Genomic DNA, 17,308 nt, shown 5'->3' with positions numbered 1-17,308 from the left:
ACCCTAGCAACCAATGAGTAATGACTAATTGCTCAATGAGATTGCGAGCAATCTTGCCATCGAATACGCCTAATAATTTGCTACAAGCGACCCACGCCCTAAATCCGGAATATCGATCCCCTTAGATCATAACTCCACCCAAACACTCCCCTCTGCATATCACTATGCTTATTCTCTACTCTACACATCACACCATTAGAGTGCAGCTATACCCCTCAATCAATTCGGCCTAGCTGCTCACATACGAAGACTACCCCATTGACACCTCATCATTCTTATAAAACGCAGCTATATCCCATGACAAAACGGCATAGCTGCTCCCATAAGCGTGCTTCAGGCCTAACGCAGCCAGAACCCAGTCGGGATGTCCACCCGCCAGACTGCACACATTCAACTGTTTTCAAAAACACCACACCTAATGCTAGAATGCAACTACATCAATTGCACACACAACTGGTGCGCCCACGCACCCTACGACACCCTACTCTCTCAACTGACCTGGACTACGGTCCCCAAGGACGTTCAACCTTTCAGCGCTTTGAGGTCATACCAATGATATATTGAGCTCTATACAAATGTCAAATAACATAACATAACATGCTGGACAATGGTGTCCGCTAGCATGTTCAACTCGGCCTCACTGAAGCGTGACTTCTGCTTTCGGGTCTCACAGACTCTTGAAGTCATGGTGACAGTGGAGTTTGTGCAGTCTGTGTGGGTGGATGTCACCTCTGCTTTCAGGATTGCAATGGATTGTGTTTTTATAATGGGCGCCGGATGATTTCCTGTTCTGGCGATCACTTTGTTTCCAGTCACGGTATTTGCGGGACCGCTGTTACTTGTGCTGGTGGGTCTGGGGCCGTGTTGCCGGAATCAGAGGCCCCGAGGATGACCGTGTTGGCATTTTGGTGGGGTTTTGATGGTGGTTCCGTGATGCCGGTACCGTGGTTTCCGGCATGTTGGAATCATCCAGAGATTCCGGCATCACAGGTTGTCGGAAACAGTGGCACTGTCATGCCGGAAACTAGGATTACTTACCGGTATACTTGTAATGAGTCCCAATGTGTTTGTCTTTGTTCTGCAACAGCTGATTCTTATTTCACTTTGTATTTGATTGTTTGTGTGATTAAAGTTCATTATAATATCATTGTTTTTATACTTGTTATAGGTTTTATGTCATGGCAAACTCTGACACGTGTACCATATTTTGATGCTTGCGGGTAAGGAAGTGCTTTATAGGAACCATAAAATAAACAGGATAATAAAAGAGGTAGAATCTGAACGTATGAGCCTGTATATGGCATAGCACCGTGGTGGAAAATAATCTATGGCAGCATAAAAGCATGTGATGTGTTCTGGAGGCATGTGAAGCTGTACCTGGAATAAAGGCACATAGTACCTATAGATTTGCCTGTCTCTGGGCATATGAGAATCTGAGACTGTGTGTGGCCTCTCATAGAGGTATCAGATCATCCATGGCAGTATAAGACCATGTGAGGTTTCCTAGAAGCACATGAAGCTGTACCTGGCACACGGCATATTAGTGGCATATACACATTGGACCTGAGCATTTGAGTCTGTGGTTGTCATGTGAATCTGGGCCCGGGACTTGAGAAACTGTTCATAACATATGATGGTGGTACATTAGCATCTGAGGTTGTCCATGAATTTGTGGGGCAGTTCCTGCTCCTTTTTCCCTTCAGTGAATGAGAATGGTTAGTGAAAATGACAAAAGGATATTGGGAACACATATGTATCACGCTGCTATTTGTGTCAAAATTAATGCACTGCAAGTAATAACATGCTCTTGTTTAGAAAAAAATAGGATTTTCACTATAAATGAAAAGGTGGTATTTGTGTACGATCAGATTGTATTTTCAGAAAATAATGTGGTGGTCTTCATGGGCAAAACACTGAAACGTATATCAATTAAAAAGCTGGCACTGGAGCTATGCATTGGTACTTCGGCATTTTGAGAAAAGGCCAAGTTGATATTTCAGGCCAAGCAATTGTGCATTTGCTCCATTTTTTATACTAATATTTTTTGTTACTTTTCATGATGATGTGTGGATAATTGTTGCTGATTCGATGGCAACATTTCAGGGGTGCTAGAAGCATTTTCTGGCTACAGTGGGGGTTATTGATTCCTGCCTTATGTTGATGGATTGCATGGTCTCTGTTGATTGCTTTTTATGGCCTTGTAATCCATGGCTGTAACTAGGCTATCTAAGGGTTGTGCATGAATTATCGGTGTAATCTGCCCACCTCAACCTGTCAGATCTCTGCAAACTAAGCAGGATCCAAGCTGTCTGAGCCATCTGCTTTTACATTTTGAAAAATGATACGAGGTTAGTTAAAATGTATAAACACACATTATTCAAATAACCTGAAAAACTATTTGTTTCACACATTTCTTTCAAAGATCATGCTGTAAAATGCTAAATGATTTCTTCATTTTCTAAATTTGCTCAGGAGGTGAGGACTTGCTTGACAGACACACACAAAGTATGACTTAGCATAAGTGGACACGGTGGGGGGGGCTCAACCTAACAGTGGTAGCCTGCTTACACGGGGTGATAGGCCTGAGCAAAGGGAACAGGGACGTCATTTAGGTGTAGCCAGGGGTCACAACTGCAACCCCTGAGATCTCCCTTGCCATCCCTGTGGCCTCTCTTGCTACCACAAAAAAATATTTGTAGTGTTTTTTTTTATGCAAGATCCTGGGCTGTGGCCAGCACATGTGGCTCTTTGCTCCTGGAGTGGCTGGCTTTCTTGTTCAGACCTCTAAAAAATAAAATTAAAAAAAGAACAGGGATTCCACAAGTCTAAAACTTTCAGCAGTGACACAAAATAAGAAAGAATAGGAATTCCAAATAATTTGTATTTCTGGAATTCTATACAATAATTGGTAAACTCATTAAAGGTTTATTTCAGGCACACTTCAGGGGGTGAGTCACTAATTTAGTCTGTTCTTAAACACCTCATCTCAGCCTTTCATCCTTCTGAGGTCTACAAATGAGTACCAACACAGTTTGGGTGATATTGTTTGTATATTTGTTCTATATAAAGCGCTTAAGCTTAAGTGCTACATAATAACAGATCATTATCATTTGGCCATGGACATCTGCTTAAATTCACGGTAATTTGGTAATATGGGCCTATACACACTGATCTTAAAGATACATATGGTGATCAATTCTTGTATGAAATGTGTATCACATTATAGTGATATTGTAACCATATTTTTCATAGTATACTTAGGAACAATGCTATGTTATGCCTTTTCTTGTTTTGTCAGGGGCTAAAGGTCATGTTCCATCACTTCTGTGATATCACTTTGGGATGGGGTCAAATGACATCACTTCCTGTGATGTCATCAGAGGTCAAGCGTTGTGGGATGTCACTTCTGCTACCTCTGGTATTTTGCTGAAATGACATCCCTGAAATGGAAACACTTTACCAGGTGCTTAGAGCTATTACCAGCATGGCCCGCTTCCCACAACGACCAAAAACTCTATTTTTCCTTTTTTTTAATTATTACTTGTTTGAATGACATTTGCGTTTTTTACAAGGTGAACGTTAATAGCGTGAAGAGTAAGTGTATGTGGAGTGAGTAGAAGACAAGACATTTACTTTCTAATCCATAAATTAGAACCAGACCAAATGCTCTGGCTGCTAACAGCATTTTTTTGGAGATACGCATTGTGCAACCTCACAAAAAAACTACAACTAAGATGGCTGTCTTGGAAATGATTGCTATGTTACGTTATGTCATAGAGATTTTATAATATACCAATCTCCATGGTAGTGGTTTTACGGCACCTCTACTTTGTCTGAAAAATTGTGTATTTTGCATCCACCCTGTGAAAATAGACCGTAATCTGCAGCTTACAAAGAAAGGAAAATGGGGAAAACAGCAGTGGGGGAAGAAGCAGGATTAGTATAGGGAAGCCGCTACATTAGCGTGCTCCATTTGGCACGGTCATGAAAATAATTTGAAGAGTTATAATTATAGTGGTTGCTTGTTATTAGCTCCACAACTCAATGTTTTCGAAAGATATATTTCCTGACTGTATTTGCAGTGCCCCGTTCGGCACTGTCGTGAGTAAGATGCAAGGGATTGTGGTCATGGTAGTTGAGTTGGGGAGCTAATAACAAGCAACCGCTATATTTATAACTCTTCAAATTATTTTCATGACTGTGCCAAATGGAGCACGCTAATTTAGAGTTATAACTACAATCATCAGAAATAGTGAGTGTGTGGAAATTGAAATAAATACAATGGTCCATGTATATATTAATTATTAGAATCAATATTGCCCATAGTGGAATTAGGCTAAGATGCAGTCCCAATCGAACATAGATTTGCCAAGACTACAATAAAGAATGTAGGAAAGGGCTAAAACAAATATAACAAACCGAAAAACATGGAGAGGCATCCCAAACTATGGCCGCCGTTCACTCAGTGGGGAGTGGAAAGTGATGAGGGACTTAGGGGCATTGAGAGCTGTCATCAACGAACTGCAGAGCCTCGGGGAAGAAGGAACCCGACGCTTGGAGCAGTAGCACTGGATTTTTGAGGTAAGCCCTTGAAAGAGGTGAAGCCCACCTGCAGGTCAAGGCACGTTTTTAGATCGTGTTGCTTGCAAAATTGTATAGCAGACTTGAATAAACAGAGGCACACGGAGATAAGAATACGGGTGCAGATAATGTAAATATAACGGTATCGAAAACAGCACTTTTTAAAGTTACCGTACGCTGCAGGCACCACGTTATAATTGAAATGGGAGCGTTTAAATTGGAAATGACGGCATTGTTACCAGCATTGCTTAAAGTTGCCGAGCGCTGTAGGCACCACGCTACAGTCATAATGGGAGCTGTCAATGTAAAAATGAAAGGTTTTGTAAATAGCACTTCCTAAATTTGCTGTGCACTGCAGGCACCGCGGTAAAATTTGAAATGGCGAGCATTTGTGTCATGACTTGGTAATAAGATTACATGTATATGGGCTCAATTCAAGCAGGTATGAGACCTGGAGCCAAAGTTTTTTTTAATATATAGTTAACTAGTGACAGGCTCAACTAGATTTAAACGGATGCAGAAACATAATTATTTATGATTTTCACCAGAGGTGGGATTGAACCCAGGAATTGTTCAGCCACTGGACAGGAAAAACATTGTACCTTTTAAGGGGAAACCACAACAGTATATAAAGGGTAAGAAGTGACATAAGTATGGATGAATGTGCATAAATAACAGAATAAGTAAGACCAAGAACTATAACCTGTAACTCTCCTACCGCAGCCCTATACAAACAAAAAACGTACCAAACAACTCACCAGAAAAATGCACGAGGTGTTAAGAGTTTAAGATATGGTCGAAACATGTTTTTTGATATGGGGAAGTGGTGTACACACAAAATGAAGTCACTGTTCAGCAATATATGTTTAATAACCAAGTAGGTTTATATATATGATTTTTATTTCTTGCAATGTGTTTCTTTTCTCCATTTGTTTTCCTTTTTGTACAAAAATAGCCCGGATTTGTGAAAGGCTCAGCATATACGACGAAACACGTGTCATCCGCAAGGGGCTAAGAAACAGAACAAACCAAACAAATTAAAACTGTACTTTAGACACAACGGTTGTTTTATTGATGTTACTTACCTGTTTTGGCGCAGTTGAGTGCGGGCACAAGCACACTTCTTATACTATTTACAGACGGAGTTGAGGGACTCATTGTCTCCGTCGTGGCCTTCGCCCATGTGACAAAAAATTGGCTAACACAGAAAGAACTACAAATACATAAAGAAAGTACGATAATTACAAGGAATAAACAATACAAGTTGCGCAGGTACAAACACAAGATATCTTCACAAGAAAAGTTCCTCAAGTTTTAAAAAATTCAGTTGTGATTACCTCGTACTTGTGCACCAGACTCCACAGGGTGCACATATATATTGGCCCCATAGCTGCACACTGGGTCAAGACATGTCTGGCAGTTTCCCTCTTATCTGGTATTTTACAAATATGGCAGAAACATGCTTCAGCGGCTAGTTGCAGCCGCGGCCTACACACCGCCAATACAGGAAGTTGGTTGATTCAAAGCTGTAAAATAAACCGTGTTACTTCTATATCAGGACATAATAACAAGTAAGTCTGTTTTCCTCTATCTATGCATCACGTTAACCATTGCCTTTTAGCCCTTTAGTTTAGATAGGTGGGAGTTTTTACACAAGTCTCATCTATTAAACCGCCTCGCAAAAGCTTCCTTCAATACCATGTAAGGTGTCCTCATTTCGAAATTGAGGGCCTAGTCAATACCAGCAAAGGGATCGTGGTTTTGAGTCATTTAGTTGCTGCCCCCGTGGAATGCTTCCCTGACGCAAGTATCATCTGGATGAGCCAGAAGTTCACAATTGGGCTTAGCCATAGTCTTTACATAAAAGCAATCTCATGCCCTAAGGGCCTTACCCCTTAAAGACGTCAATCCAAGTTCTAAGAGTAGGCATTCCATAGGGCAAGAGGCTCAAGAATGTGCGCCAAAAGAAACCCTCTATCTTGTTTAACCAGGAGAAATCCTGCATGGCCTGGGTTTCAAGCCCATATAGAACAGCAGGGCAGAGGCATCGTTTATACAGCGTAATAATGCCTATAACTGAAAACCAGCAAATTCGTTAGCCAACTTATGTATTTGAGGAGTCCGTTGTTTGGCCCTCCTGGTTTTACTCTCAATAATATGGTCATGACTGGACGAGACATTTAATTGCAAACCCAAACATGTGTAAGAAAGAACATAGTTGATGACACCCAACCTGGTTCCCATCGTTACTCTATGGACTTTCTTCCTTGATATCAGCATGATCTTGGTCTTGTCCAGGTTAATGGCCAGTTCATGCTTACTGCCATATATAGCTAGTTTGTTAAGCATGTTGTTCATGCCTGAGAAAGTATGATCGCAAACAACCAAATAATCGGCATACAGCATAGCAACAATGGGTGCACTTTCAATCTTGGGGCCCGGGGGGTGGGGGGGGTCAATTAGCTTTCTCCAACAGACACAAAAAGAGGTCAGAAATGTGCAAATTAAACAACATGGGAGCCAAAGCACAGCCCTGCTTGACTACCCTGTGTATGCTAGTCGGTGCTGTCCCCGTGCCCCCATTATCCATCCTGACAAATGCCCAATTGTTACTATGTAATTGCATTCATATTTGTTACAGCCAGGCGCAGCAACCCAGTTTATTAAGTTTGACCCACAGAATCTCCCTATTTACTTGGTTGAATGCGGATTTGAAGTCCACACAGGCCATGTACAATGTAGCACTGCTGTTACTGCAGGTAGTTTGAATTATTGTGTCCAGGGCCCTAATATTTTGAGCTGTCCCTGATCCTGGTCGGAATCCTGTCTGGAATGGGTGGAAGATGTTATTCTCATCCACCCACTTCTGCAACGCCATCAGGACCAGTGTGGCTAAAGGTTTTGCCAGAAACGTCCAACATGGACTGCAGCCTGTAGTTATTGACGTTCATCCGCTCCCTCTTCTTATAGATGGGAATGAAAACAGACTACTGCCGTGAAGTCGGTATCCTTCTGACCCTACAGACTTTAAGGCCACATTCACCAGGCCGTTCCACCCTGCTGCTCTTTATTTCTTTAACTTATTAATGGCTACCATGAGGATCTTCTTACTCATCTCCAGCGGGCAGGCCAAATTAGTGAGAAGGAATACACAAGGGACTGTAGGTTCAAAATATTTCGAGCCAATGTGGGTACTCCAAGTTGCGGTTGGGATAGGGAGAACACATTTCTTTGCACTTTGCCCCTGTGCCGTAGCAAGTCATTTCCATATGGGTCCAGTGTCTCAACTCATAAATAATTGAACAAACCACTCCCATTTTTTCTTTGCAATCTTGGACTTGTAATGCTTTAGCCACGAATGATCATTTTGAATTCATGCAATTTCTTCTGGCCTAACCACTGATTGCTCATCCTGGTTTGTGTTGATATCTACGAATGGCCATACCCATGACACGCTAACGTTATGTGTATTTATATCAAGACTTTAGTGGTCCAAGTGTTTCTAACCACCGTAGGGGCTCTGCTACTACACCCCGCCTCATGCGCTACCAATGAGAGCCATGCTTCTATTTTGTTGGCACATTTGCTTTAAGCACTCTCCAGTCAAAGCAACACTGTAAAAAGACCCTTGAGCAGTGATTCCCTATTCTTGTCTCGGTCCAGCATAGCCGGTTTCCCACATGGTTTGGTTCAATGCGGCCACACTTAGTACCATTCACGCTAACATTCTTAGTTAAATCCAGTGTCGGCATAGAATGGTCTCTAAATGCATTAGGAGCAACCGTGAGGGCATTGACCAACTCCAGTAGTCAATTAATGGCTGCAACATAGTTGAATGTGGACTTTCCCCCTACCCCCGCAATCCAGGTTAGGCCACCCAGGCGGTCCCCTTCCACCTATCCATTAAGCAAGAAAACAGGTTCTATCCTTGCAGGTAGCTAAGCCAATGCAACCCCCTAGCATTCGAGATTATATGTATCATGACACTGTATTCAGCCACGTTCCTAAAAACCAGACACCCTTACCTGTCCACACATCTGGCGTTCCAGTCTCCACATATAATTACGGGGTTGTTAACCACCAGCTCCCCCCAGTGCACCAGGATAAGATGTAAACTATCAAACACTTGGTCACCGATGAATTCTCCTGGCGGGTTGTAAATATTTATAATCAGCATTCGCTCATGTTTGTCACCCACGTTCCTGCTGATCTCCAACGGCAGGACATTTACCTCTACCTCCCTGGCGCATACTGGGAAGGGTTTAGGTCATTCCTGAAACCAATCAAAAGCCTTCCGGTCGGGTGACCCTCTTTCCCTTTGTTGACCTTGTATTGGAAAATGACATACCCATCAATCTCTGATAGGAAAGAAAAGACCTAGGCTAATTAGCCTTCGGTGTGGGCCGCACACCTGTGATACCCTCTAAGGGTTAAACAACTTAACTCAGTCTGTGTAGTGACTGTAAACAAACTTTGAGTATTTCACATTCCTTTATTTTATCAAGAATTATTCGTTGCTTGAAAATAATTGTGTATGTTTCACCAACTAGGCTGGTGCTGAAATTAAAGCAAACAATAACCCTTTGGCTAATGCATTTCGGAAGGAATCCTTCTTCAGAGCAGGGTTTTGTATACAGTATTTTTCTGTTACAATATACCGTTAGCACAATCATTATAGTATAATTCAATTTAAAACAGCATCATTTATCATTCAATTCAAAACAGGGCTCCCACAGGTTAGAACAAACACATAACATAAAAACATAAAAAGGGGGCGTGGCTAGGCGCCGAGGCAAGATGGCCGCCTAGAGGATCGGCTCCGCCTCACATTAAAATAAAATAGCATTAGGGAACATAATATTTTATTAATACTTACCTTATCTTCATGCCGAGCGTCTTGAACGTCCCGCTCGCACTCGGTGGAACTTCTCCGCGGCTCCGGCGTCAGGAGGGACTTCACACGCTGCAGTTCCAGTCAAGGGCTTCCGCATCGGAGGGACGTCGGAACGCGAACCGCCCCTCGTGAGGAGAGGGGCGGCGTCCTTCATCAGCTGACACCGCTGGCTGGGCCTAAACCTCAAGCACTTTTTCACGAGAACGCCACCTACTGGAGAAAAAAAAACAACATCTTTAAAGTAAGAAACTGCTTTTAAGAGCACACGCTAACATTTCATATAAAAGCATTCTGATGAAAAAGGCTTAGGGGAAAAAAAAAAAAAAAACTTTTAAAACAAACAAGAAAGACTGAAAAGTTTGAAGTATAATAGAGGCAACACAGGTCTCCAACCTTATTAAGGAAGATAAAAGTTATTAAAGGGGCGAACAGGCTCACAATACTAAGCACGTCAGTCAATCTCCCTTCTACAAAAACCCATTTCTCCGTTAAACCTTATATTACTACCATGCCTTCTAGTTGCAACTTACCGATATTGGTCTGTCAAGCAGGATTATAATCACACAGCCGGTTTATACCTACAGCTCCACTAGTCCAAACCCTATCTATGGACAACAGCTATAAACAACAAATCTATTGCAACCTTCAGTAGTATATTCCTTATTATTCAGGGCTTTTCCACGTTTTGGTCTCTCCAGGTCAGAGGTAAGCTTTGGGAATAATATGGATGTAATAATTATATACTACTCGTCAGCATAAATATCTTCCACAAAAAAAAAAAAAAAAAATTACACGCCATAACTACTCGCACATATTATCATCTTCTCAGTTATGGCAACCAGCAAGGCAAATCTAAAAAATGGCACCTCTAACAAAGACGCCACCGCCTCCTCAACTACTCTAAAAAGACCCAAAAATGACTCCCCACCTCCAATTGGATTCTCAGACTCCGCGATTGAAACCATTCTAGCTGAAATAAGGGCACTCAAACCCTTTATGGAAACCACTCACACAAAGTTACAACAACTTGATGAAAGGTGGATGGGAGTTATCAACAGAGTAGATGAGGCAGAGAAAAGAATTGGCGCGCTTGAAGATTTATCACCCAAGGTTGCACAAATGGAGAAATCCATCAAAGAACTTCAAAAGCATAACGAAGATTTGGAAAATCGGAGTAGGCGTAACAACCTACGCATCTCGGGCCTGCCTGAAGGAGCTGAGGGCACAGACCCCATTGCCTTCCTACAAAAATTCCTACCGGCCATACTACATTTGCCTTTGGAAACCACTTTTAATATACAACGTGCCCATAGGATTGGCCAACCCTCAGCCTCTCCCTCAGCTCGTCAGCCACCAAGAACGCTCATTTTTTACCTGTTAGAATACTCTCAACTGCAACTTATCATCTCCACAGCTAAAGAACGTAAATCTCTAATCTGGCATGGTAGTAAGTTATTTATCTCACAGGATGTGGCTAGAAGTACAGCCCAAAGAAGAAAGGTCTTTCTGGCGTTCCGGCCTGCCCTTAAACAACTTAATGTCCGATACGGCCTGTTCCACCCTTGCTCCTTTAAAGTTACATACGAAGGACGCTCTGCAGTCTATGATGATCCCGCTGACCTAAGGCTCTTCATACAATCCATCAAAAATGAAAACATGGACATCTCTTCTCCAGCGGCGGCCTCTAATTCATCTACTACTTGAAACTGGTTCCCCATCACTTGACTTTTACACTCATAAGTATCTAATTACCTAATGCTTTGAACTTACATTGATATTAACTATGTGGGGTGGGCGCTCTTTTGGGTCCATCTTCCACAGGAAGTCGCTTTTTCCTAGTTAGCGACTCGGTAGGCGTTTCCTATCCCCCATATATATATCCCCTTAACTCCTTATCCCATGTCCTGTTTGATCCCCAAATTCATTCATTCGTCATGGTATACTATCGGTCAAGATGTGATCAAACCCCTATCTCCCTTCCCTGACCCTCAATGTTCCTTCCTTCAGCACAAATATTGGTGTATACATTATTTCAATCGAATGACAATGGTATATGTGTATTTTTGTACGATAGCTATAAGATGTATGAATATCAAATTTCCGCCAGCCAGATGATATTTAAATGCATAACATGGAATATTAAGGGTTGCAAGAATCCAATGAAAAGATGTAAAGTACTATCTCACTTAAATAAATTTAAACCAACAATAGCTTGTCTACAAGAGACACACTTATCCCTCAAAGAATCAATGAAACTCAGGTCTCTTTGGGTGAAGGAAGTTGTTGCTAGCCCAGCTTTATCCAAGAAAAATGGTGTCGCGATACTTATTAGCAAAAAACAACCCTACAAAATCCTTGCCCAAGATGCAGATACAAATGGTAGATGGGTTTGGGTGAAACTGCTAATTGACACGACACAATTATCAATTCTCAACATTTACGGACCTACACTACCAGATCCCTCCTTTTGGAATAATATCAAACAAATGATTTTGAAAAATGATTTCGTCAACCTGATAATGTGTGGCGATGTCAATCAGGTTCTTGACCCCTTTTTAGATCGAAAATCCAGTTGCATATTCAAACCCAACAAAACTCACAAATCCTTTATAAATTGTCTAGGAGAGACAGGACTAATTGATTCATGGAGAATATCTCATCCTTCACATTTGGATTATACCTACCATTCTCCCCCACACAACACATTGTCACGTATTGATTATATTTTTGCTACAAAAACTCTTTCGGGATCCATTATAGACTCAAAGATTGCCAATATCATTATCTCTGACCACGCTCCTGTCATTACTTCCTTCTCCCTTACAGATATGAAAAAGGGTTCTCCTAGATGGAAACTTAACAATTTTCTTTTAAATGATCCTAAATCTATTCAATCCATCAACGCTTTCATTCAACAATACTTTAACGAAAACCAAGATCAAGATACCTCCACTGTCAATAATTGGGATGCTTTCAAAGCGGCCCTTCGTGGCCACATAATGGCCCTATCAGGCAAGAATAAAAAAATCAGGAAAAAACATCGCGATGATCTTTACGCTAAACTCACTATTGCAGAACAACATTATTATACTGACACTAACTCAGCCAATCTACGACAAGTCATTAAGATACGCTTTGAAATCAATAAAGAAATTACCGAGTTGGCGGCAGGAACCATTCTTAAGTATAAAACTAAGATCTATCATACTTCTAATAAAGCAGGTCAAATGTTAGCCTCTTATCTAAAAACCAAAAAAGAAAAAGTTCAAGTCTCTCACATTCAAGATAAGCTGGGCAAGATGCATCATAGGCCTGATGAAATATTGGAATGCTTTAGAAGATTTTATACGGAACTATATACTCCAGAATGCGCTATTCCCAGAGAAAACATTGATTCCTTTTTGAACAACATCAGTAGAACCACCTACCCTGACATTGATCTATCTCATCTAGAAAAAGACATCACGTCTATCGAGATTACCAAAGCCATCCATGGCCTCGGAAAAGGAAAAGCACCAGGCCCTGATGGACTATCCACAGAATTCTATAACACATTCTCTCAATCCTTAACACCTAAGCTCAAAAACCTTTTTTCATATTTTATCTCACAAAAATGTTCCTCGGGATCATTTTCTGAAGCTTTGCTTATCATTTTTCCAAAACCTAACAAGGACCCTACTCTTCCTAGCAACTATCGACCCATTTCCCTTATCAATATTGAAAGCAAAATTTTTGCCAAAATACTTGCCAATAGAATCGAATCCTCACTCCCAAGTCTAGTTAAACCAGACCAAACAGGATATGTAAAGGGACGTAATATATCCTCTAATGCAAGACTCCTATTAAACGCCATCAACCTTGCTGCCAATGACAAAAAAGACACACAAGGCTATGCGGCCATTGCATTAGATGCGGAAAAAGCTTTCGATCGTGTCGACTGGAATTTTATGTTTCAAACTCTACGGTGGCATGGTTGTGGTGAAAAATTTATTTCACTGGTCAAACTGCTTTACTCTGCCCCCAATTCGGCTATTTACTTAAATGGTCAAACTTCCTCCTCCTTTCACTTACTAAGAGGAACGCGTCAAGGTTGCCCCTTCTCACCATTACTATATATCCTCTCTCTTGAACCACTTCTAGAATCAATAAGATCTACCACAAACATCCCAGGAATTCAAGTCGGTGCTTCAATAAATAAAATAGCTGCATATGCAGATGATATTCTTATATTAATTAAAAACCCCAAACTTCACATTCCCAACCTCTTGAGTATTTTATCACAATTCGGCCAAGTATCAGGATATAAATTAAATACACAGAAATCAGAAATTATGCCCTTAAATCCATACTGCCTTAAACATGATATCGTCACTTTTGGCCTCAAATGGTGCAATAGCTCAGTCAAATACTTAGGTCTTCGTTTTGCCCCAACTATCCCAAATACGATCAAACTCAACACTGAAACACTACTGGGTACCCTCAAGGATCTAACATCCAAATGGTCTCCACTATACCTCTCCTGGTGGGGGCGCTTAGATACTATCAAGATGATGCTTACTCCCATAATACTATACTATCTGCAACTTCTCTCCGTCCCATTATCCCTTTCCTTTTTCAAATCCATTTACTCTATACTACTTAATTTTCTATGGGGAAAAGGAAAAAATAAGAGAATTGCCCTGACAAAACTGAAAGCCCCCTATGATATGGGGGGAGTTAGATTCCCTGACTTTAAATCATATCATCATGCATTTCTTATAAAACAATCTCGTCAATGGTTCATTGATCCTATATCCGCAGATATCCCAACCTGGTGTACATTAGAAAAACAAGTAGTTTTACCACACGAAATCACGGACTACATATACATTTTCAAACATTCAACTAAAAAGATTTCAGACCCTATTAAAGCTTCAATATCTGCTCTACAAACCTTTCTTTTTCCTCACACTATAACTCCTAGTAAGCATCTTTCCCCACTATTATGGCATAATAAGAACATAGTAATTAATAACAAGATCCTTAACCGCAAAACATGGATTCAAAAGGGTATCAGATTCGTCCAACAGATTATAGATGACACGTATGTCCTTTCCTTTCAGCAATTCTCCACCACTTTTAACATTACTAAGAAAGACTTTCAATTTTATAACAACTTAATTAATTCCTGCCTTGAGGCACTTGCCCAATTTTCCAATGAAATTCTTACTCCTGATGCCCTTAGACTAATGCACCTTACCACAGGTGGTGAAGTTCGAGCCTCAAAAATTTACAATATGCTCACCTCAAATTTTAAGATTTGCCCTATACGTCTGAAATGGGAACTTGATTTGGGCTTCATGTTTGAAGATGAAATATGGCATCGTCTGTTTGCTAAAATTAAACAAATATCGGTATCAGCAAATATATCACAACACTATTATTTCTTCATGCACAGAGCATTTATTACTCCAGCCAAATTGGCTAAGTCTAATCCGAATTATAATGCTAAATGTTGGTCATGTGGCATATCTCCCGCCACGTATATGCATATGTTTTTTGAATGTTCATTTACTGTTAAATTTTGGCAGGAAATCTGGAAGCTTCTTAAATGTATCTTCTGTGTTGATGTGCCCTTTTCCTTTGTTAACATATTTTTAGGAAGTATAGCCATTACAACTTATTTCCCATCTGACTCTGCAAGACTTTATGACTTATTCATCTGTATAGCTTTAAAATGTATTACGGCTAACTGGAAAGACTCTAGTTCACTTTCCACCAAAATCTGGTGGAACACCATTTGTAACACTCATAAACTAGAGATGTGCATGGCCAATAATCACAACACAATTCCTAAATATAATGCTAAATGGTATTTTTTCACCAGGTATCTTAACTGTTTTAATGCAACTGCTCATGGTACATAAATTTACATTCTTATATTAGCATCATTATTCATATTGCCATACTTATTCAAAAATGCTAGAACTTGATAATGTTTGAAATGATTAGATTATTTTGATGAAATAATCCAATATACCCATTCCCCCCCCCTATCCTCTTCCCTCCTTATCCTTATATGTCTCTAGTCTGTCTCCCTGTACGTCTCCCCCCAAATCTCTATTTTCACTATATATAAATCACTCGTTGCAGACCTGTGATATAATTAATTCTAAACTACATGTTATATTAATGCGGTTTATATCTATTATAGTTCATATTACATTCGCAAGTGAATTTAACAAATGATTTAGCCTTATATAAATACTATTACAAAGGATCAAAATCAATTACTATGTCATTTCTCTGTTGTTCTTGTTTTATTCAAAGTCGGTAACCTGTTGATATCTGTATCAAAATCAATATTTTAACAATAAAAATCATTAAAATAAAAAAAAACATAAAAAGAAGAAAAAACTCAATTAACACATTCAGTCTCAGCTTTACCAAAATGCAGCTTAGACATTTTATGCTGCTGTTCTAATGTTACACATCTCTTCAGTGATCTTATATCAAGCGGTAAAGTTTTAGCTATTGAAATACAAACATATATATATATTGTTCCGTTTGGTTAGCTCTTAACTGCTAGTGTTAACTCACTGGATTTTCAATGTTTGATGTTAAGCTTTGCTGGCTAACGAATCCATTCAATGCTCAGTGTCGTGGCCATGTATACTAATTCAACACCCCCTTCACTGTGTCAGTTTCACTGACCTGTCTGCCAAAATCATCCCTGCACGGGAACCGAAATTGAAAATGATTCACCTCGCCTTTTCTAAAACCTGCAAAAATGGGCAAAACACGCTGTGATGTTCTCTCTACAAGCGATGTGTGCATAAACTTTCATAATACATCCGCTAGCCGAGCTCGTTATGTTTGTGATTCCATCTTACCTAAATGCGCTCTGTTTTTTGTCAAAGCTGCAGAATTCATCTGTGACTCGAACCGCTTTGGCCGGCGGCCGCCGGCTAACGCTGCATTTCTATAAGTTGTCATGGCAATGTTATGGTACCAATATGGCCCCTCGCTAACAATGCGACGGCCATGTTGGTGTGGGCAATTTACTCGATTTGTTTCTTTGCACGTGATAAAACTACTGGCATCCTATTATAATTATTTTACTTAAAAGGTGGTGTAAACTACTAGCAGACAATTATCATTATTTTACTTGAAAGGTGGTGTAAACATACCTCATTCTATGATCTTTGTGGGGCTCAACCAATTCAAACATTGTAACTAAGCTTATAGTCTTGTGTTGTTTAGTGATTCTAATTAGTGTAGTTAAGTAAATAATGCTATTTATACATCCCTTGTTAATTAGTGATGCTAATTAGTGTAGTTAAGTAAATAATGCTAAATATACGTACTATTGTCACAATTCTAATATATGTGGTTATGCCATTCATGCTGTATATTCATGCTGTTGTCGTTTGCACATTTATTTCATAACTCAAAACAATGGTGTATGTACTGGTGCGCATTGAAACTGAGTGTGGATCTTTTGAGTGCTATTTGCCCTGTCTTATTTCATGATTCCTATGAGTGTCACTGTGTAGGTGATGTTGCCCTCCTGATATGTTTTAAGTGCCTGTGTTGCTATGCGTATGTTCTTTGTTTAACATGACTTGTTCTTATAAAATAGAGGATTGCCTCTTCACCCGCATCTAATGCACAGACATGCCAACATTCCAACTCACCTGGGCTGGAGATTTCATCAGAGAAATCCGGAGTTGTACATTTTCCCATAGGGATGCATTGGGGCTAGAAGTAATTTAGGCAGGAGAACGTGAAAGATAGCAATATTTTTTCACGAAAAGTCGGGAGTCTCCTGCCTAAATCGGGAGGGTTGGCATG

At 40.3% G+C, this 17,308-nt stretch overlaps 1 long non-coding RNA gene across 1 annotated transcript in view; it reads left to right on the top strand.

Annotated features, from left to right (window-relative positions):
• The first annotated feature begins 4,494 nt into the window (after positions 1–4,494).
• Positions 4,495–17,308, top strand: part of LOC138487772 (uncharacterized) — a 238,773-nt gene continuing 225,959 nt past the window's right edge. Inside the window, exon 1 of the long non-coding RNA XR_011274543.1 lies at positions 4,495–4,581. This is a non-coding gene — a long non-coding RNA (uncharacterized lncRNA). The remainder of the gene's footprint in view (positions 4,582–17,308) is intronic.

Source organism: Ambystoma mexicanum, chromosome 9, assembly GCF_040938575.1.
Source record: "Ambystoma mexicanum isolate Mex_15411 chromosome 9, UKY_AmexF1_1, whole genome shotgun sequence".
Taxonomy (NCBI): Eukaryota; Metazoa; Chordata; class Amphibia; order Caudata; family Ambystomatidae; genus Ambystoma; species Ambystoma mexicanum.
The sequence above is the reverse complement of the archived record's forward strand: the minus strand, read 5'-3'. Positions and strand labels throughout refer to the sequence as shown.